The 21681-nt window shown below is 44.4% G+C and overlaps 1 protein-coding gene across 1 annotated transcript in view; it reads left to right on the top strand.

Annotated features, from left to right (window-relative positions):
• The first annotated feature begins 4152 nt into the window (after positions 1-4152).
• Positions 4153-21681, top strand: part of LOC126263068 (probable cytochrome P450 6a13) — a 56399-nt gene continuing 38870 nt past the window's right edge. The window contains exon 1 of the mRNA XM_049960051.1: positions 4153-4161. The gene's annotated coding sequence lies outside the window, so the exon portion shown is untranslated. The remainder of the gene's footprint in view (positions 4162-21681) is intronic.

Genomic DNA, 21681 nt, shown 5'->3' with positions numbered 1-21681 from the left:
TCTTTAACACTCCACAATATCAATTTGCTATTCTAATGCAGGCTGCCCCATTTCTGTAACAACTCAGCAATACGAGCTTCTCACAACAACTGACGCACGAACACAAACCTGCACTCAGCTTTCCGACAAAAAGCAGCCAACTTTCGAGACAGTGTTGCTACTACACAAGCAATCAACTAGAAATAATTAACAGGTATGTACACTATGTGATCAAAAGTATCCGAACACATGGCTGAAAATGATTTACAAATTCGTGGTGCCCTCGATCGGTTATGCTGGAATACAATATGGTGTTGGCCCACCCTTAGCCTTGATGACAGTTTCCACTCTCGCAGGCGTATATTCAAACAGGTTCTGGAAGGTTTCTTGGGGAATGGCAGCCCATTTTCTAGGGAGTGCTGCACTTCGGAGAGGTATCGATATCGGTCGGTAAGGCCTCACACGAAGTCGGCGTTCCAAAACATCCCAAAGGTATTCTATAGGATTCAGGTCAGGACTCTGTGGAGGCCACTTCATTATAGGGACGTTATTGTCTTGTAACCACTCCACCACAGGCCGTGCATTATGAACAGGTGATCCATCCTGTTAAAAGATGCAATCGCCATCCCCGAATTGCTCTTCAACAGTGGGAAGCAAGAAGGTGCTTAAAACATCAATGTAGGCCTGTGCTGTGATGGTGCCACACAAAACAACAAGGGGTGCAAGTCCCCTTCATGAAAAACACGACCACACCATAACATCACCGCCTTCGAATTTTACTGTAGGCACTACACACGCTGGCAGATGACGTTCACTAAGCATTTGCCATACCCATGTCCTGCCATGGGATCGTCACATTGTGTTGCGTGATTCGTCACACCACACAACTTTTTCCACTGTTCAGTCGTCCAATGTTTACGCTTCTGACACCAAGCGAGGCATCGTTTGGTATTTACCGGCGTGATGTGTGGCCGCTCGACCATGAAATCCAAGTTTTCTCACCTCCCGCCTAACTCTCATAGTACTTGCAGTATATCTTGATGCATTTGGAATTCCTGTGTGATGGTCTGGATAGATGTCTGCCTATTACACGTTACGACCCTCTTCAACTGTCGGCGGTCTCTTTCAGTCAATAGACGAGGTCAGCCTGTGCACTTTTTCGTGCTGTACGTGTTCCTTTACGTTTCCACTTCACTATCACATCGGAAACAGTGGACCTTGGGATGTTTAGAAGTGTGGAAATTTCTCGTACCGACGTATGACATACAAGTGACACCCAATGGCTTGACCACGGTCGAAGTTCGTGAGTTCCGCAGAGCGCCCCATTCTGCTCTCTCACGATGTCTGATGACTACTGAGGTCGCTGATATGGAGTACCTAGCAGTAGGTGGCAGCACAATGCACCTAATATGAAAAACGTATGTTTTTCGGGGTGTCCGGATACTTTTGATCACATAGTGGAAGGTGTTCTGGCTTTGCGTGGGACACTGTATCCTCCTTTGTCTATTCGTTATTCTTTTCCGCTTATAGGATGGCCTCTGCAGTACTCAAGATTTTGTAAATTGAATTTATTTAATTTTGTAGCTTGATGCCTCTTGTGTTACCTCAGTAGTTAGCTGCCTAAGGCAGGGAAGACACATGTGCCACCTATCTGAATTGTGTAAACTTTGTTCTGTGTATGACAATTTTTTAAATGTTTGTGAGACGGGAAGTTGGAACGAGCCCAGCATTTGCCTAAACGAGTGTGGGCAACAGGCTAGAAACCACATTTGGGTTGGCCGGTGTATCAGCCAGAGTAATTAATCTGGCTCACATCCCTGTGTGACAAACTAGTGCGCTGCCCTTTGCGCTATACGAACAGGTCCCTGCTATCTGATATGAAACAAACACAGTTAATGCATTATAGGTGATGCAAGTGTTTTATCAATCCAAATGTACATACAACAACAGAAGAAACGCTAAATAGTGTTTTTGAAAGTATTATTGAGCGGTTTTCTGCAAATGGTTTCATTCCCAATGGCAAAGAGACGCGACATAGTTGTGTACGTTTAGAAGTACTCCACCACTAATAAATGTAACACACGTTGAAGAAATAGTTACTAAGACGGATACTTCAAAACTATTATATGTCCGTAATAATGAGAATTTATTTAAAAAACCGTTGTTGAAGCGAGTATTTCGTTCATAAAGTATGGCATCAAGGGTGCTGCGATCTGTTGCTAACAAGGGAAACTCATCATTGCCCCCCCCCCGCCCCCTCCCCAGATTTAGTGGTAAGGCGGCCCAATACATAGTGCGTCAAAAACCGAACACAGATCAAGCATGAAAACAAGAAGATGATGTATTGAACTGTGAAAAAAGAAGCAAGACAGGAACTGTGAGTAATCCAAGTTGAAGATGTACAATACCTAATACATTTGAATAGCAACGCCATCGTGGTTTATGTGAACGCGGTGTTGGATTGCGAAGGAGGATGTCTGGGTTCAAATCTCTTTCGTGCCCCTTTTTCCACAAAATTACGAACTGTCTGTTCGCTGTATTCAAATGTGTGTCTGTGTCGCGGTGTAACGTACGTCTACAACATCGAGGTGTAAGGAAGGAACCTCCAGACGTACGTACACCCTGTACGTTCTACATATGTGTCACATATTTTGCCTCTTTTGTTTCGTTTTGGAAGTTTTGACTCTTGAATTTCTTTGTTGTAACATAATTCAGTCCCATTTGTTTGTTGTTTTCATTTCTGTAAGAGGTCCATGAGGCGTCACGCGTGCTCTGACTTTGCATCACATCTACTTAGGACGGTAATATGTTCTTACCACGTGACTCATATTGTCTAAGACCGACACCTCGACCATACAACCACGACGCTGTGGCTCTAGCGATTCGCTCGATGCTGCATGCCTTGAACTTGGACCGTTTACTATTTCTATCCTTCTTCTTTATTAAAGTTCAGTACACTTTCTTCCCGTTTTCATGCTTGATCTATGCTCCCTTTTTGGGGGGCTACCCACCGGGCCATTTGACCACTAAATTGGAGGGGCGTACGATGGGGACTATCAGTAGTAAGTAAGAAAACTGTTTTATTTATTTGTTGAACTCCTAGAACAACTCAGTTGAGTGACATTTGCACTTCGAATCAAAGGAAATCTTCGAGAAAAACGAATCGGCTAGGTAACATTTTTGTTCATTACTGTCTTATAGAACAGTGTTCTGGGGAACTCGTGTCAGACAGAAAGTTTTCATTGGTCAGAAATGTACAGTGTGTGGTGCTCACTCACAATCATCTTGGAGACGTCTGTTAAGGAGTTACGCGTTTCGACTTCTTCTTCACAGTATATGTATCCCTCGACGAAAAATGTTGGAAATTAACCCACTGTAATTCAGAATGAACAATTATGTACGTAATTACAGTACTAGAAGGAAAAATGTTAATTATTTCACGTTAAGTCCAAAAAGGCATGCATAATTCTGCCACCAAAATTTTTGACCACCTACCCAATGATATATGTACAATATCTGACCTACAGAAAAGTTAAATTTGAGTATAGACTGGAGAAAATTCTCCTAGACAACATTTCTATTCTGTAGCACGATTTCTACTTATGTAATATGTAAAAGATGTTGGCTGGGGATCAGTAATGTAGATGTGATAAAAAGTGTTAGGTAGGATCACTAATTTACATCTGAGAAAAAGGTAAAAAAAAAAGCCCTAAATGATCAGCACGCAGCTGTATTTACATATGAATTTGTTCTTCTCGTTCTTTTTCGTGTTTGCCCTAACATGTTCTGTTCTTCAGTGCCGCTACTGTCTATCGTTATATCTTATTTGATGTCTGCACGACTTTCTTGGTCTACTTGTTTAATATCGATGTAAAATGGGTTTTTCTACATCATTACGTTTGATAGCACAAGTGAGTCATAGAGTGTGACACTAACTATCTAACGAGTCATATACAATAAGGATGATGTCATCGACAATGGGACAATTGTGTATTAGCTTCGATTTTGCCTTTGTCACTGTGACAGTGTACATTTTTCTGGTAATTACTGCTCACAGCAAATGACTCAGCAGTTAGCTGCCACAGTGTAATCTCGACAACAGATAATGTGCTCCGTTATCAGACTTCTTATATACACATACCAAAGATAGATGCAACCAGTTGGAGACGAGGCAACGTGCAGGTGAGTGTGCAGCGCTCTTCCTCTGTCTCGCTCTCTCTGTCTCCCCTCCCCCCGCCCCATCCTACTTAACTCACACTCAGAAACTAATCCAGCCTGAGAACATACAGCCAGCGCTCGACCTTCATCCTCATTGCGCATGCGCTATTGGTACCGCCGTCTCACTCGTTTAGCTGTTCTGAATGTGCTACCATTTTCTTATTCAATGGCGGGTGTGCGAATCATATGTAAAGGAGATGAGGGAATTTTCAATAACAGTCTTCGTTTATAACGCTATTCTCAAGCACGAACAACATGCTTTAAGGGGCTCCGGAACGCCCTATACTTGCAATGTTAAAATAACGCTTATAAATTACATCTTTCCTCACAAAGTACACTCCTGGAAATTGAAATAAGAACACCGTGAATTCATTGTCCCAGTAAGGGGAAACTTTATTGACACATTCCTGGGGTCAGATACATCACATGATCACACTGACAGAACCACAGGCACATAGACACAGGCAACAGAGCATGCACAATGTCGCCACTAGTACAGTGTATATCCACCTTTCGCAGCAATGCAGGCTGCTATTCTCCCATGGAGACGATCGTAGAGATGCTGGATGTAGTCCTGTGGAACGGCTTGCCATGCCATTTCCACCTGGCGCCTCAGTTGGACCAGCGTTCGTGCTGGACGTGCAGACCGCGTGAGACGACGCTTCATCCAGTCCCAAACATGCTCAATGGGGGACAGATCCGGAGATCTTGCTGGCCAGGGTAGTTGACTTACACCTTCTAGAGCACGTTGGGTGGCACGGGATACATGCGGACGTGCATTGTCCTGTTGGAACAGCAAGTTCCCTTGCCGGTCTAGGAATGGTAGAACGATGGGTTCTATGACGGTTTGGATGTACCGTGCACTATTCAGTGTCCCCTCGACGATCACCAGTGGTGTACGGCCAGTGTAGGAGATCGCTCCCCACACCATGATGCCGGGTGTTGGCCCTGTGTGCCTCGGTCGTATGCAGTCCTGATTGTGGCGCTCACCTGCACGGCGCCAAACACGCATACGACCATCATTGGCACCAAGGCAGAAGCGACTCTCATCGCTGAAGACGACACGTCTCCATTCGTCCCTCCATTCACGCCTGTCGCGACACCACTGGAGGCGGGCTGCACGATGTTGGGGCGTGAGCGGAAGACGGCCTAACGGTGTGCGGGACCGTAGCCCAGCTTCATGGAGACGGTTGCGAATGGTCCTCGCCGATACCCCAGGAGCAACAGTGTCCCTAATTTGCTGGGAAGTGGCGGTGCGGTCCCCTACGGCACTGCGTAGGATCCTACGGCCTTGGCGTGCATCCGTGCGTCGCTGCGGTCCGGTCCCAGGTCGACGGGCACGTGCACCTTCCGCCGACCACTGGCGACAACATCGATGTACTGTGGAGACCTCACGCCCCACGTGTTGAGCAATTCGGCGGTACGTCCACCCGGCCTCCCGCATGCCCACTATACGCCCTCGCTCAAAGTCCGTCAACTGCACATACGGTTCACGTCCACGCTGTCGCGGCATGCTACCAGTGTTAAAGACTGCGATGGAGCTCCGTATGCCACGGCAAACTGGCTGACACTGACGGCGGCGGTGCACAAATGCTGCGCAGCTAGCGCCATTCGACGGCCAACACCGCGGATCCTGGTGTGTCCGCTGTGCCGTGCGTGTGATCATTGCTTGTACAGCCCTCTCGCAGTGTCCGGAGCAAGTATGGTGGGTCTGACACACCGGTGTCAATGTGTTCTTTTTTCCATTTCCAGGAGTGTATTTGAGGTAGGAAGTTGAACTTTTTACAGATTATTTATTGGAATATGGGCTACAACTTAACACAGGGATTTTACAAAATTGTAGTTCAGTTATTAAAGATGATTGTAATGAAAATTCACAACATTTTTTTGCAATTTTTTATTTATATATTCAAAAATATACAGTTTTTTGGAAAAAGGATGTGTTAAATTATGCAGAATGTACTGTGTAACATTTACTGAAAGTTTGAAACAAATATGTTTGGAAGATCCTTAGAAAACATGTAATTAGTATGAGAAAATAAAAGTTTTGGGAATCGAGCGACAAAGATTGGATTAACTTTTTAGTGCATTCCAGGTCCATAGGATGGATTATCTTCATGCTCTGCAAACTCCTTCTCCAACTTCCTCTTGTTCCTCCTCCTGTTTACCCTTGCTTGTATTTCTAGACTCTTTACAGCCCTGTCTGCAGCCCAAAGGCGTTCCTTGTCTAAAGCAAGCATCGCTCGTACCATGTTAGAACCTATCTTCATTCTCATATTTCTAAATACCTTGCACCTTACAATGTTGCCATCATTGAAAGTCGCAACAGCATCATACACACCAAAGTGAAGTGTTTCTATTCCAACAAATACAGTCTTGGGGATTCTCGACCATATAACACTATTTACACTTTCATTGGGGTTTTGAGTTTTTCCGTGAATACACTTTTTCAACAGTTCAGGTGCTGCTAAGTCTCTGAAAATAGGTTTTATCACCTCCATTATTGCATGAGGCAGACTATGCTTATGAGTGTACACTTCACCAGTTAGCAAGTATTTTCTTTCCCACTTTGACTGCTATGGGCAGGTGTACTTGAGAGGTTAGGTTCACTCACTTGGTTATCGTCTTTATTGTTTACAGTAATAACACATACCTTTGGCTTTCCAACATTTCTCCTTTTCTTAAAAGCCTTAAGAGGATTTCTAATAACTTTACTTTTACTCCTTATTATACTTCAACAAAACAGAGACTCAAGAAACAGAATTAATTACGAATATTTTCGAGATAACGACAGAGTAAATAAACATGAAACAATCGACAATCACACCAGCGATATATATTGAACCATCACAGGTTAGCCACAACACATACTTTATCTCACATCACTAAAGTGTACCTGATTAACACGGACGTTAATAATAACACCATTTGACAGCAGTTTAACAGCGGCGCAGTGGGTCACGTCCATGTAGAACACATTTCAAAAAAATTTTAAAAATAGTTGTAGTCTTCGGAATTGAATAAATTATATATCTATTAAAAGGTAATAGTCTGCAGATTCAGAAAACGCAAAAAAGTAAAAATTGAACTTTTCTTGATTTTGAGCCTTTCCGGAGCCCCTTAAAAACTTCAGTGGGGAGACCATAAACAAATAAATCGTAATTGTCGAATTAATTTTCTATATCTTGGTTACGACCTGAGTATTTTCGACTGAATAATGACTGTGGTGTCACCGCCAGACACCACACTTGCTAGGTGGTAGCTTAAATCGGCCGCGGTCCATTAGTACATGTCGGACCCGCGTGTCGCCACTGGCAGTGATCGCAGACCGAGCGCCACCACACGGCAGGTCTCGAGAGACGTACGAACACTCGCCCCAGTTTTACGACGACGTTGCTAGCGACTACACTGACGAAGCCTTTCTCTCAGCTAAGTTAATGGCTACGACCTAGCAAGGCGCCATTAGTAACTTCATGTATCTACAGAGTCGCATTTGTATCTTCAAGAGCGATGTACAACTATGATGGAATAAAGTTAAGTATTACTGCAGCTTCGTACTTTTCTTTATAGCATTCATTACGTATCCTGTTTCAGACTTCACGCCATCCTTCGTGCGCTTATAGCGTGCATTTCGGCCCCCTCAAACACACTGTGTCGGCATCTCTTGTCGACACAACAATGACTACCTTGAGTCTGTGGGCACTAGTATCAAAGGATGAGGGGCTACTGCAGTGGTTCGTTCCCTGATGTTACTGACACAGACGTCTGTTGTGTTTAGTTTAGATGTTTCACTGCTTCATTTTTATACTCATGACGATGTGATATGTTTCGATTGAACAAATATTATATAATGTTTAATTAAAATAGTTTTATATAGCTACATATATACCTTTCTACCCGTCTGCAATTGGTTGGTGTAAGACAGACCGCATTAATGTGTAATGGTTCTAATTGCTCTGATCACTATGGGACTTAACTCCTGAGGTCATCAATCCCCTAGAACTTAGAACTACTTAAACCTAACTAACCTAAAGACATCACACACATCCATGCCCGAGGCAGGATTCGAAGCTGCGACCGTAGCGGTTGCGCGGTTCCGGACTGTAGTGCCTAGAACCGGTCGGTCACCCCGGCCGGCATTAATGTGTAACTGAAATGCTGTTTCTTAGGCATGTTATTTGCAAGGGTAGATACTCCCCATTGTACTGACGTGACCACAGCTAGCCGTATTGTTAATAATTGTGACATTTAAATCTCACTTGGTTTCTTTTTGAACTATAGCATCTACAGATGCTATCTTTCAGGCTTTTAATAATTATTTAATATTTATTGATGTATTTGAGCACGACTGGTTAACAGTTGAATTTAATTAGAACTTGCATGTTATTGGAAAGAGTGACGTTATTGCCAGCACTACTATGTTCGGGGAAGACAGAGTTTTTCTTATTTCACTGTTTACGTTGTGATTTATCCCAGAAACAACCTATTAAAATAAGGCGTCACATCACGTGTCCAGGAGTGTAGTGCTGAACTCGTATTTTGGAGCGAGGGCGTCGAGTTTTCTGGCAAGTGAATGTGAATTAGAACTCGGACCAAGAAGTGGAGACAGCTCAGGGACGAATGTGCTGTAGATAAGTGCTTCTAAACCACGAGGCGTGCAGCTTTGCGCGTCGTGCTGCATTCCCGTCATTTAAAATATTCGTTTATGACATAGCATATGGTGATGAGTGGTCCAAGTGCTTCACAAGCAAGGAAGATGAATCTTGTTCTTCTACAACTGAATTGTTAGACATTTGCCCGTAGCGATACTCAACTTTTACTCTAGCTATCTTGAGTTCTCCCTTCTATGTTCGTATCATCTACATCTATGTCTACGTCTATAGTTTGCAAATCACCGTGAAGTGTGTGGCAGAGTGTACGTTTCCCCGCATCAGTTATTAGGGTTTCTTCACCTTCTATTCACGCACGGAGCGGGGAAGAATGATTGTTTAAATGCCTCTGTGCGAGCTGTAATTATTCTAATCTTGTCCTCAAGATCCCTACGTGAGAGATACGTAGGGGGCTGTAGTATATTCCTAGAGTCACCATTTAAAGTCGGTTCTTGAAACTTTATTAGTAGTCTTTCTCAGAACAGTTTACTTCTATCTTCAAGACTCTGCCAGTTCAGTTTCTTCGGCATGTCCCATGAGTGATTTGTAATCAATGTCCTTTGTAGACTGATCGAATTTCCCCAGTGTTCTACCAATAAATCGAAGTCTGTCAGTTGCTTTACCCACGATTAAGCCAATGTGATCGTTTCACTTCATATACCTACAAAGTGTTACAACTAGGTAGTTGCATGACTTTTGTGGTGTCACCGCCAGACACCACACTTGCTAGGTGGTAGCCTTTAAATCGGCCGCGGTCCGTTAGTACAAGTCAGACCCGCGTGTCGCCACTATCAGTGATTGCAGACCGAGCGCCGCCACACGGCAGGTCTAGTCTAGAGAGACTCCCTAGCACTCGCCCCAGTTGGACTGCCGACTTTGCTAGCGATGGTTCACTGTCTACATACGCTCTCATTTGCCGAGACGACAGTTTAGCACAGCCGTCAGCTACGTCATTTGCTACGACCTAGCAAGGCGCCATATTCAGTTAATATTCTGAACAGATAATATTGTGAACAATGTACCGTCAAGAGCGACGTTCATCATTAATGGATTAAAGTTCAGTATCAAACTGATTCCGTCCGCTTTCTGAATTCTAATTCCTTGTCATGTTCCAGGCCTCACGTCAGTATAGTCCTTCCCTCCCCACGCCAGCCTGCGTGAGCTAAAACGCGTGCATTTCGGCCTCTTCTAGTAACACGGTGTTGGCTCTTCAGCCAACACAACAATTTTGCCAATTCCAACAGACTCATTGAGATTATAGTCATAGAACTCTACGGTTTTTTCGTTTTGTGAAGTGCACAGTTTTACGTTTCTGAACGTTTAAAGCTGTTACTAATCTTTGCACCACTTTGAAATTTTATCGAGATCTGACTAAATATCTATGCAGCTTCTTTCAGACAGTACTTCTTTTTAGATAACTACGTCATCTGCAAAGGGTCTGAGGTGACTATTAATTTCGTCCACAAGGTCATTAAACTACAACATGAAGATGACAAAATACAGCCTGAAGATGAAGCACTGAAGCGTTGAAACTGGTAGCGACAAATAAAATAAAATCACAAGGACGGTTGTAGGTGTTTTTATTTATTTGTCATGAACAGCAAGGTCTCAAAACCCTTCCCTGGGGCACATCCGAAGTTACGTCTGCAGCGTAAGACTTTCAGTGATGATATTTGTATACACATTCTGTTAATGTGTTCAGTTCGTTTCACTGTGTTTGTACAGATTTTATTTCGGAGAGTGTAAGTGTCCAATTCCTTCCTAAAGTCATCATTCTTAAGCGTCTTATTTTAAATTGCGAGCAACTGCAGCTGGATTTACACATTTAGAATGAAGTGATCCGCAATGGTTGTAAAATACTTTTATTGAAAGTCACGACTGTTTTCGCATCAGTTGAAGGCGCATCATCAGGTGATTCGCACAAAAATCAATAAAGAAAAAAATTTTAACAAAGAATTTTTTCTATATTGTCTGAAGTGTAGTGCAGTATAACAATACTTGGAAAGTACACACACAGATTCTGTTTAACAAATCATAGTGGAAAGGTAAATGCCTTAGAGCCGCTCCTCTTCGTTCATGTCAAGTTATAAACACACAGCTCACTAAAAGTTGTGCACAGCATTAAAAATGAAAGGGATAGCGTAGAACTTCTTGTATCCTGCCTAGTTGTCAAAGATGGGCTGTTAGGAAACCTGCTTCTCCGATCGCTTGACAATTCAAGCAAATCGTGTTAAAGAGTTTTATAACGGAATGAATCAATGACAATACTTAACTTTGAGAAATACATAGATGTGTCGCAAGCAAAGGGCGACATGCGATATAATCAATGTCTTTCAATATAGCGATTCCAATACCTGTGAAGTAATACAGTGCATGCTTCTATCCAGGTCGCTGGTCTTGACGCTTCTGTAGTATTGGCAGAAATTGGCCTCTAGCGCTTATTTTCTGTTCGTGTAGAGGCCGCTGACGTCGCGTTCTCGTCCTAGAGAGGGGTCGGTCAGCGTACTATTGGCTACACAAGCGGCAAGACGCAGTCAATACCTTCGCGCGCTGCCGATGGTACTGTTACTAAAGCGTAGTTATTGAACGCAGTTTTCCAAAACTCCTTCACCAGGGAAGACGAATGGAATATTCCAGAATGTGAAACACGAACAGCTGCTAGCATGAGTTTCTTAGAAGTAGATACCTTAGGGGTTGCGAAGCAACTCAAATCGCTTGATACGGGCAAGTCTTCAAGTCCAGATTGTATACCGATTAGGTTCCTTTCAGATTACGCTGATACAATAGCTCCCTACTTAGCAATCACATACACCTCTCGCTCACCGATAGATCTGTACCTACAGATTGGAAAATTGCGCAGGTCGCACCAGTGTTTAAGAAGGGTAGTAGGAGTAATCCATCGAACTACAGACCTATATCATTGACGTCGCTTTGCAGTAGGGTTTTGGAGCATATACTGTATTCAAACATTATGAATCACCTCGAAGGGAACGATCTATTGATACGTAATCAGCATGGTTTCAGAAAACATCGTTCTTGTGCAACGCAGCTAGCTCTTTATTCGCACGAAGTAATGGCCGCTATCGACAGGGGATCTCAAGTTGATTCCGTATTTCTAGATTTCCGGAAAGCTTTTGACACCGTTCCTCACAAGTGACTTCTAATCAAGCTGCGGGCCTACGGGGTATCGTCTCAGTTGTGCGACTGGATTCGTGATTTCCTGTCAGGAAGGTCGCAGTTCGTAGTAATAGACTGCAAATCATCGAGTAAAACTGATGTGATATCAGGTGTTCCCCAGGGAAGTGTCCTGGGACCTCTGCTGTTCCTGATCTATATAAATGACCTGGGTGACAATCTGAGCAGTTCTCTTAGGTTGTTCGCAGATGATGCTGTAATGTACCGTCTAGTAAGGTCATCCGAAGTCCAGTATCAGTTGCAAAGCGATTTAGAAAAGATTGCTGTACGGTGTGGCAGGTGGCAGTTGACGCTAAATAACGAAAAGTGTGACGTGATCCACATGAGTTCCAAAAGAAATCCGTTGGAATTCGATTATTCGATAAATAGTACAGTTCTCAAGGCTGTCAATTCTACTAAGTACCTGGGTGTTAAAATTACGAACAACTTCAGTTGGAAAGACCACATAGATAATATTGTGGGGAAGGCGAGCCAAAGGTTGCGTTTCATTGGCAGGACACTTAGAAGATGCAAGTCCACTAAAGGACAGCTTACACTACACCCGTTCGTCCTCTGTTAGAATATTGCTGCGCGGTGTGGGATCCTTACCAGGTGGGATTGACGGAGGACATCGAAAGGGTGCAAACAAAAAGGGCAGCTCGTTTTGTATTATCACGTAATAGGGGAGAGAGTGTGGCAGATATGATACGCGAGTTGGGGTGGAAGTCATTAAAGCAAAGACGTTTATCGTCGCGGCGAGATCTACACTCCTGGAAATGGAAAAAAGAACACATTGACACCGGTGTGTCAGACCCACCATACTTGCTCCGGACACTGCGAGAGGGCTGTACAAGCAATGATCACACGCACGGCACAGCGGACACACCAGGACCCGCGGTGTTGGCCGTCGAATGGCGCTAGCTGCGCAGCATTTGTGCACCGCCGCCGTCAGTGTCAGCCAGTTTGCCGTGGCATACGGAGCTCCATCGCAGTCTTTAACACTGGTAGCATGCCGCGACAGCGTGGACGTGAACCGTATGTGCAGTTGACGGACTTCGAGCGAGGGCGTATAGTGGGCATGCGGGAGGCCGGGTGGACGTACCGCCGAATTGCTCAACACGTGGGGCGTGAGGTCTCCACAGTACATCGATGTTGTCGCCAGTGGTCGGCGGAAGGTGCACGTGCCCGTCGACCTGGGACCGGACCGCAGCGACGCACGGATGCACGCCAAGACCGTAGGATCCTACGCAGTGCCGTAGGGGACCGCACCGCCACTTCCCAGCAAATTAGGGACACTGTTGCTCCTGGGGTATCGGCGAGGACCATTCGCAACCGTCTCCATGAAGCTGGGCTACGGTCCCGCACACCGTTAGGCCGTCTTCCGCTCACGCCCCAACATCGTGCAGCCCGCCTCCAGTGGTGTCGCGACAGGCGTGAATGGAGGGACGAATGGAGACGTGTCGTCTTCAGCGATGAGAGTCGCTTCTGCCTTGGTGCCAATGATGGTCGTATGCGCGTTTGGCGTCGTGCAGGTGAGCGCCACAATCAGGACTGCATACGACCGAGGCACACAGGGCCAACATCCGGCATCATGGTGTGGGGAGCGATCTCCTACACTGGCCGTACACCACTGGTGATCGTCGAGGGGACACTGAATAGTGCACGGTACATCCAAACCGTCATCGAACCCATCGTTCTACCATTCCTAGACCGGCAAGGGAACTTGCTGTTCCAACAGGACAATGCACGTCCGCATGTATCCCGTGCCACCCAACGTGCTCTAGAAGGTGTAAGTCAACTACCCTGGCCAGCAAGATCTCCGGATCTGTCCCCCATTGAGCATGTTTGGGACTGGATGAAGCGTCGTCTCACGCGGTCTGCACGTCCAGCACGAACGCTGGTCCAACTGAGGCGCCAGGTGGAAATGGCATGGCAAGCCGTTCCACAGGACTACATCCAGCATCTCTACGATCGTCTCCATGGGAGAATAGCAGCCTGCATTGCTGCGAAAGGTGGATATACACTGTACTAGTGGCGACATTGTGCATGCTCTGTTGCCTGTGTCTATGTGCCTGTGGTTCTGTCAGTGTGATCATGTGATGTATCTGACCCCAGGAATGTGTCAATAAAGTTTCCCCTTCCTGGGACAATGAATTCACGGTGTTCTTATTTCAATTTCGAGGAGTGTATTTACGAAATTTCAATCACCAACTTTCTCTTCGGAATGCGAAAATATTTTGTTGAGCCAAACCTACGTAGGTAGGAATGATCATCAAAATAAAATAAGAGAAATCGGAGCTCGAACAGAAAGGTTTAGGTGTTCGTTTTTCCCGCACGCTGTTCGGGAGTGGAATGGTAGAGAGACAGTATGATTGTGGTTCGATGAACCCCCTGCCAAGCACTTAAATGTGAATTGCAGAGTAATCATTTACATGTAGATGTAGATGTAGACGTCTTCTTCACAGCTCTGTCTGCTCTACGGTTCCCGACTGGCGTGTCGGCGCTTGACCTTTTCACAAAAGATAGTACAATAAAAGCTAAACTGGGAACGTAAAGACCTATGACAATAAAACAGTGGCTGAGGGAATAATGCCTATCTGCTCAGCGAGTAAAAATTTGGTAAAAATCCCTCATGTCGAAGATCTGTCTGCGCATTCAGCGTGAAATCAGGAGATCCTTTTAGAGCACAGTAAATCTCAACCTCTTCAAAAAGAGCGTACCTTTGCTTTCGAAATGTATTACCTGCATATTCTTTTGGATGCCAGATGACCAGACTGTGAACTGTTATTAATTGTTGCACAGATCACCTGAAAATCGCGGATCGTTTCATTCAAAATCATCATTCTTGTTTATGTATAGGCTGTTATACCGTTTTACTGCTCTCACAAAACTCATTTCTCCTGCCTGAAATCTACTCTCTTGTTTACTGCGACCCACAACTCACTTTCGTACACTAAAGTAGGAACAGTAATGCTGCTACAAAATTTCAAACGTGTCTCAGACGTCTGTTTTATTGTTCAAGCACCTATTCATTCAGTCACATGTATTTGAGAGTTTTGCTACTTTCTTTTCTGCATCTCTATCAAATTCATATGTAATGTCACATTCTACTTACAAGGGGAGGCCGCCAATTGTGAAATTCAGATTCGATTCATACTGCGCATAATAAAAGGTCATGGCCAGAGGTGTAATGTGGCAAAGCACCAAGATGCACTTCTCAGCCGTTGTCGAGAAAAATCGACAGTTAAAAGAAACCGTTGCGGTGAAATATTTTCTACGATTAATAATTTTCTATAGCGTCGTGGCGCAGCGGTGAGCGCTCGGGTTCGTAATCCGAAGGTCGCCGGATAGAATCTCGCGCCATGCAACCTTTTTTTATTATTAGTTTTTTGTAATTCAAATATTATATATATATATATATATATATATATATATATATATATATATATATATAAACTATTAATGAAATGCTTATGCATGTTGGTGAAGGCGGATCGCTCTCCAATTGTACCGCCTCCATTTTTTCGTTTTTTTAACAGGGTGTACCAAAGCTCTCCCGTCCGCACTGATTTTCGACGATGTTATAAGTTGCGCTAGGGACCGCATCTACCTTCTTTCGAAGTTAGCAGGCAACTACGCTGTTATGCGGCTGCTCGGTTCGGCCCATTCAACATCTGTCCTTCAAGTGTAACGAGCGAGTAACGGAGTTTATATTTCATACCTGCCGCAGCAAATTTGTGTTCGTGGGGTCTCTATTCTAATTCGAACGTTTGACTTACGCTATACGTATTCGTTTCGGAATACCGTTTCTACGTCTTCCGTTAACTATACGTGGTTGACATTATGAAGACAATTAATAACATTTGTGAAATACAACTTTGTGTGCGGAAAACATAATGATGTTCGAAGTCGCCAGTTTTTCCACGACAAAAGACTTTCAACAACTTATTATATGCATAATTGTTGCAACTGATTGCCGGGAATTAGAATTACAAAAAACAAATACTAAAAAAAGAAAGGTTGCATGGCGCGAGATTCGGTTCGGCGACCTTCGGATTACGAACCCGAGCGCTTACCGCTGCGCCACGACGGTGTAGAAAATTATTAATCGTAGAGAGTATTTCACCGCAACGGTTTCTTTTAACTGTCGATTTTCTCGACAACGGCTGAGAAGTGCATCTTGGTGCTTTGCCACATTACACCTCTGGCCATGAGCTTTTATTATGCGCAGTATGAATCGAATCTGAATTTCACAATTGGCGGCCTCCCCTTGTTAGTTACAATATTTAACTTCTTCTACTGCTAAAATAGAAATTATTATATTCTAATATTAAGTAAAGGGAATAGTGATCCTCATGTATTAATTCTCCGAACACATGGGGCAAAAAGCTTCTGTCCTTGCGTTTCCGCCGGCCAGGGTGGCCGAGCGGTTCTAGGCGCTACACTCTGGAACCGCGCGACCGCTACGGTCGCAGGTTCGAATCCTGCTTCGGGCATGAATGTGTGTGATGTCTTTCGGTTAGTTAGGTTTAAGTAGTTCTAAGTTGTAGGGGACTGATGACCTCAGATGTTAAGTCCCATGGTGCTCAGAGCCATTTTTGAACCTGCGTTTCCAATAACCAGGAGAAGAATAGGGAACAATATGGTGGTGAATTTAAAACTTCACAAAAATTCATCTCTCAGTATTTCTCGGCGTGATTGACTAGTGGTGTACCTCCATGTGTTCAGTCGAGTTTGAATTTCCATTCTCGCACTGTTTCGTGTCTCTGTAGCCACATTCAAGCCCAAATCCGAAAGTAGAGCCGTCAATGAAGCACATTTAAAACTGAGAGCGCAATTACTACGAACCCCAGCGTACAGCCAGAACAGAACTTAACTCCTGGATAGAGAGCGCAGCTGTTTGTACACACATAGAATATTCCAGAATATGCAAATACGTGTAATCGCCGCCTGGATTACAAGCAGATTGTGAACTATCGCTGGCTTGGCGCCGATGTTTATAGCGGATTGATAGCTCTACTGCGGACGCCCGCTATGCCCTTTGAGGCTCTTTTGACGTCCAGATCTCGCAATGATATTCTGTGAAACGCACATTCTCTCAGCGTTCCCCTGCTCTGGATGTGGTGACCTGCGAAATCTTAATAAAGTAACTGCCAGACCTCAAGCCTTGTTTCAACTGAAACATTTCGTCCCTCTTTATCACATTTCCCAACATCTTTATTTCAATAGGCTCCCGTCAAGAAAACTAAAACATGTTCTGCGTCATGTAAAGGACGGTATAGGTCTACAAAAGCCAGGTGCTTACCGCATTCCTTGCGAATGTGGTATGTGTCGCTTGGGACAGACTATTAGAACAGCCGAGGAAAGATGGAAGGAACATCGGCGACATATCCGACTATAACAACGAAGCACATCATCTGTCGCCGAGCACTGACTCGAATATTGTCATGTAATGAAACATTGCGATTCAAACGCCAATTTTTCTGGGACTGAGTAACTAAGCAGTCTGTCGAAATAAAGATGTCGCAGAACCTAATAAATCGGGAAGGAATGTCTCAGTTTAAGCAAGACGACATCAACAAATAGATCACGCTTGGTTGGAGTCGAGTCAGCGAATACACATAACAGCACAACTCGGAACACCTCAAGAATGTGCTGCACTGAGCGTTTCGGTCAGAAAACGTGATCGACTTATTGTCCTTCGTGTTCGACGGTCACATTTATCATCTTCGTCGGGAGCAACTGTGTGTAAAAGATACTTTGAAAAACTGTTACTGCAGTTTCTCCCTGTGTGTTTAGTTACTGTCATGGTTTACACTAGCATTTACATCGTGCAAACGACGAACGCCTCTACCACTAATACTAAAAGCTCAGACATCATTGCGCAATTGACCTCTAACGAAACACCATGTTCTTGATTAAACACCAGATCGGAATTTCTGACCGGCATACCGAATATACAGAGATACATGAAACTGCGACGCAGCGGAAACACCATGTTGTTAAACTAGCACGACGTCATTCTGATTATAACCGAATTTGGTTCAAATGGCTCTGAGCACTATGGGACTCAACTGCTGAGGTCATTAGTCCCCTAGAACTTAGAACTAGTTAAACCTAACTAACCTAAGGACATCACAAACATCCATGCCCGAGGCAGGATTCGAACCTGCGACCGTAGCGGTCTTGCGGTTCCAGACTGCAGCGCCTTTAACCGCACGGCCACTTCGGCCGGCTAACCGAATTTAATGGCCTGTCTTCCTTTACTATTTCTCTCCCTGAGTATGTTTTCATTATAAATGTTTCATAACGTCGGAGAAAGTCGGCAACATAGGTTCAGTCCTCGACTGGTTTTGTGGCTTGCAACTGGCGCGCACTAAATTTTGATGTTTCTGAGTCTATACAGGCTTCTGAAGTTATCGAACGCCATGGGCAACTTTTTTCTTTCACTACAGATTCTTCACAGATTCTCACTCGAAGTTTTTTAAAATCTGATGAAGTTTGCGTACTTTGGTCATATATAAAAGCATTATCTGAACAGCATCATTTTTTCCAAAACATTTCATATCATCTGGTAAGATGACTTCAGCTATTATTTTAAGTGCCTTTTCAATAACTTTTACATAAACTCGACATTCCTTCTGTAGTTTCCTCAGTCTCTGTTCTGAACAGGCATGTTAACTGAACTGTTTGCTGTTCATATTCTTTCCCACTTTCAGTGTACAGAGGAAAGAGTCTCGGGTAGCAGCAAGAAAATTTTGTGTGTTAAAAGTTATGTTATTTTGGTATTTCCGGATATTTTTTGTACTTCAGTTGCTTAACACCGGCAACAGTTTTTTAGTACTTAACTGTGTGACATTATCAATACAAAACAGAGAGTGACATATATGGGCCACAGACTCACGACCATGCTCATTTCCTCCTCATTAATATGTAACTCTACTTTCATTGCAATAGGTCTGTAGGAACTTGCTATGAGCTGCAAGTCCTCTTTGGTACCACTGATTACAACAACTTCGTTAGCATATGCTAGCCGATTTATTGTGTTATACCATCAATAACGTACAGAGTTACAACACTCAGGATTGGCCTAACCAAAGACTGCGGGCTGATTCCAGAGGGAAGCCGTCGGCTGACGGTAGTGTGTTCGCTGCCGTACTTTTCTCGCAAGTTTTGAGCCGTGTACTGCACCTGGACACGAAACCATATCCTTTAATTTTACTCTCTTCACGATTTCAGATATCCCAGAACGCCTGTGTTACTTTCCCAACTTCACAGAGGTTCTTCTACATACCTTGCGGAGTTAGCGCCTCTGAAAAATTGGATACTGCGGAGAAATGGCTTAGTCACCGGCTAGTGAATTGATTGCAGAATCCATCTTGCCACCTGCAGCTGAGTGTGCACTAATTTAAAAGTTCCTGCTAGGTTACAATTTATGCTCTTCTACTATCTGATAACACGAGACAATCCGTGAGAGTGCCAGATTTAAACATCAATTTCACGTACATTCTTTATTTTTAAATTATCAGAGTTGCTAAAAACGATTTATTTGCATCTCTCAATACTTCTTTCCATGTTTCTTTTGGAGAATGCTCATGGAAGGGTAGCAACAGTTTCCTACGCACATGCCACGCAGTTCCAGTAATTTTTGGACCAGAGGTTTGTGGTCGCGGACCTGCAGGCAAATAGCGTCCCATATGTGTTCCACTGTGTTCACATCACGCAAATTTTGTGCCCAAGACATCAACCTGTGTTCACTATCAAGTAAGCACACTCGGCGAAAAGCTGGTAACCCCCAATAGGCATCCCGTTAAATATCGTGTAATAACGCCTCGCGGGTAAGCAGATAGCAGACAGTTTCATATGAAGAATGTTCACGAAATGTAGTCCATCGACAAATGACTTACAAAACACTCGTTCGACTAATACGTGAATGTTGCTCGTCAGTCTGGGATCCATATCAGGTAGCACTGATAGAGGAAATAAAGAAGATTCGAGGAAGAGCAGCACGTTTCGCTACAGTTTCATTCAGTAATCGCGAAAACATCACGGATATACTGAGCAAACTCCAGTGGAAGACGCTGCTAGAGATACTTTCTGCACCACAGTGTGGTCTCCTGTTAAAGTTCCAAGAATGTAAGTTCCTGGAAGAGCCAACAATTACACTAATTCCTCCTGCGTATATCTCTCGGAAGGACCATGATGATAAGATTACAGAGTTTAGAGCTCATACAAACACTTACCAGCAGTCGTTCTTCCCATGAGCCATTCGCGACTGGAACAGGTGAAGGGTAAATGATAATGGTACACGAAATACCCTCCGCCACATATCGAGAAGTGGCTTGCGGAGTATAGGAGAAGATGTGGATTTAACGCTTGTACCCTTGGCAATGGCCCCCATTCGGCGAGTAGGAGTGTCCATACCTTTCTTTAGGTATGCCATACACATCTATATTCACGCCTTCCTAGTGAAATCTGGTAGAGGTACCAAATTAAGAGGCTGCTGATTGCAACGTTGCACTCACTATCGAAAAAAGTCCGAGGCATTTCCTGCGGGATTAAGTTGGGATGCTTTAGCGGGCCATTAGCGTCTAACAGCGTGCATGAGTGTTCAAAAAATGGTTCAAATGGTTCTGAGCACTATGGGACTCAACATCTGAGGTCATCAGTCCCCTAGAACTTAGAACTACTTAAATCTAACTAACCTAAGGACATCACACACATCCATGCCCAAGGCAGTATTCGAACTTGCGACCGAAGAGGTCGCGCGGTTCCAGACTGAAGCGCCTAGAACCGCTCGGCCACACCGGCCGGCCCATGAGTGTTCATCAAGCTAGGTATATATACGTACAGTCCCTTAAACAGGGCTGTCGTCGTCTTGGAAGATGGTAATATTCACAGCATACTCATGGAGAAGATATACACTGAGGTAACAACAGTCATGGGATAGCGATATTCAAATATACAGTTGGCGGTAGTATTGCGCACACAAAGTACAAAAGGTCAGTGAATTGGCGGAGCTGTCATTTGTATTCAGGCGATTCATGTAAAAAGTTTTCCGGCATGGTAAGGGTTGCACGACGGAAATTAATATACACTGAACGCGGAAGCCGGCCGGGGTGGCCGAGCGGTTCTAGGCGCTACGGTCTGGAACCGCGCGACCGCTACGGTCGCAGGATGTGTGTGATGTCCTTAGGTTAGTTAGGTTTAAGTCGTTCTAAGTTCTACGGGACAGATGACCTTAGAAGTTAAGTCCCACAGTGCTCAGAGCCATTTGAACCATTCTGAACGCGGAATGACAGTTGAAGCTAGACGTATGGGAGATTCCATTTGGGTAATCATTAGGGAATTCACCACGGACAGCGAAGTGGCAGACGGCCGTTACTTAACGACCGAGCACAGCGGCCTTTTGCGTAGAGTTGCCAGTGCTAACAAACAAGCAAGATTGCGTGAAATAATGACAGTATTCAATCTGGGACGTACGACCAACGTATACGTTACGACAGTGCGGCGAAATTCGGCGTTGATGGGCTATGGTAGTAGACGAACGACGCGAGTGCCTTCGCTACCGATACTACATCTCGTGGTCTCGTGACCATATCGGTTGACCCTTGACGAAGACAGTGGCCTGCTCAGATGTGTCCTGATTTCAATTGATAAG

This window comes from Schistocerca nitens, chromosome 6 (genome assembly GCF_023898315.1).
Source record: "Schistocerca nitens isolate TAMUIC-IGC-003100 chromosome 6, iqSchNite1.1, whole genome shotgun sequence".
Taxonomy (NCBI): Eukaryota; Metazoa; Arthropoda; class Insecta; order Orthoptera; family Acrididae; genus Schistocerca; species Schistocerca nitens.
This window is presented reverse-complemented; position numbering and strand designations above follow the sequence as displayed.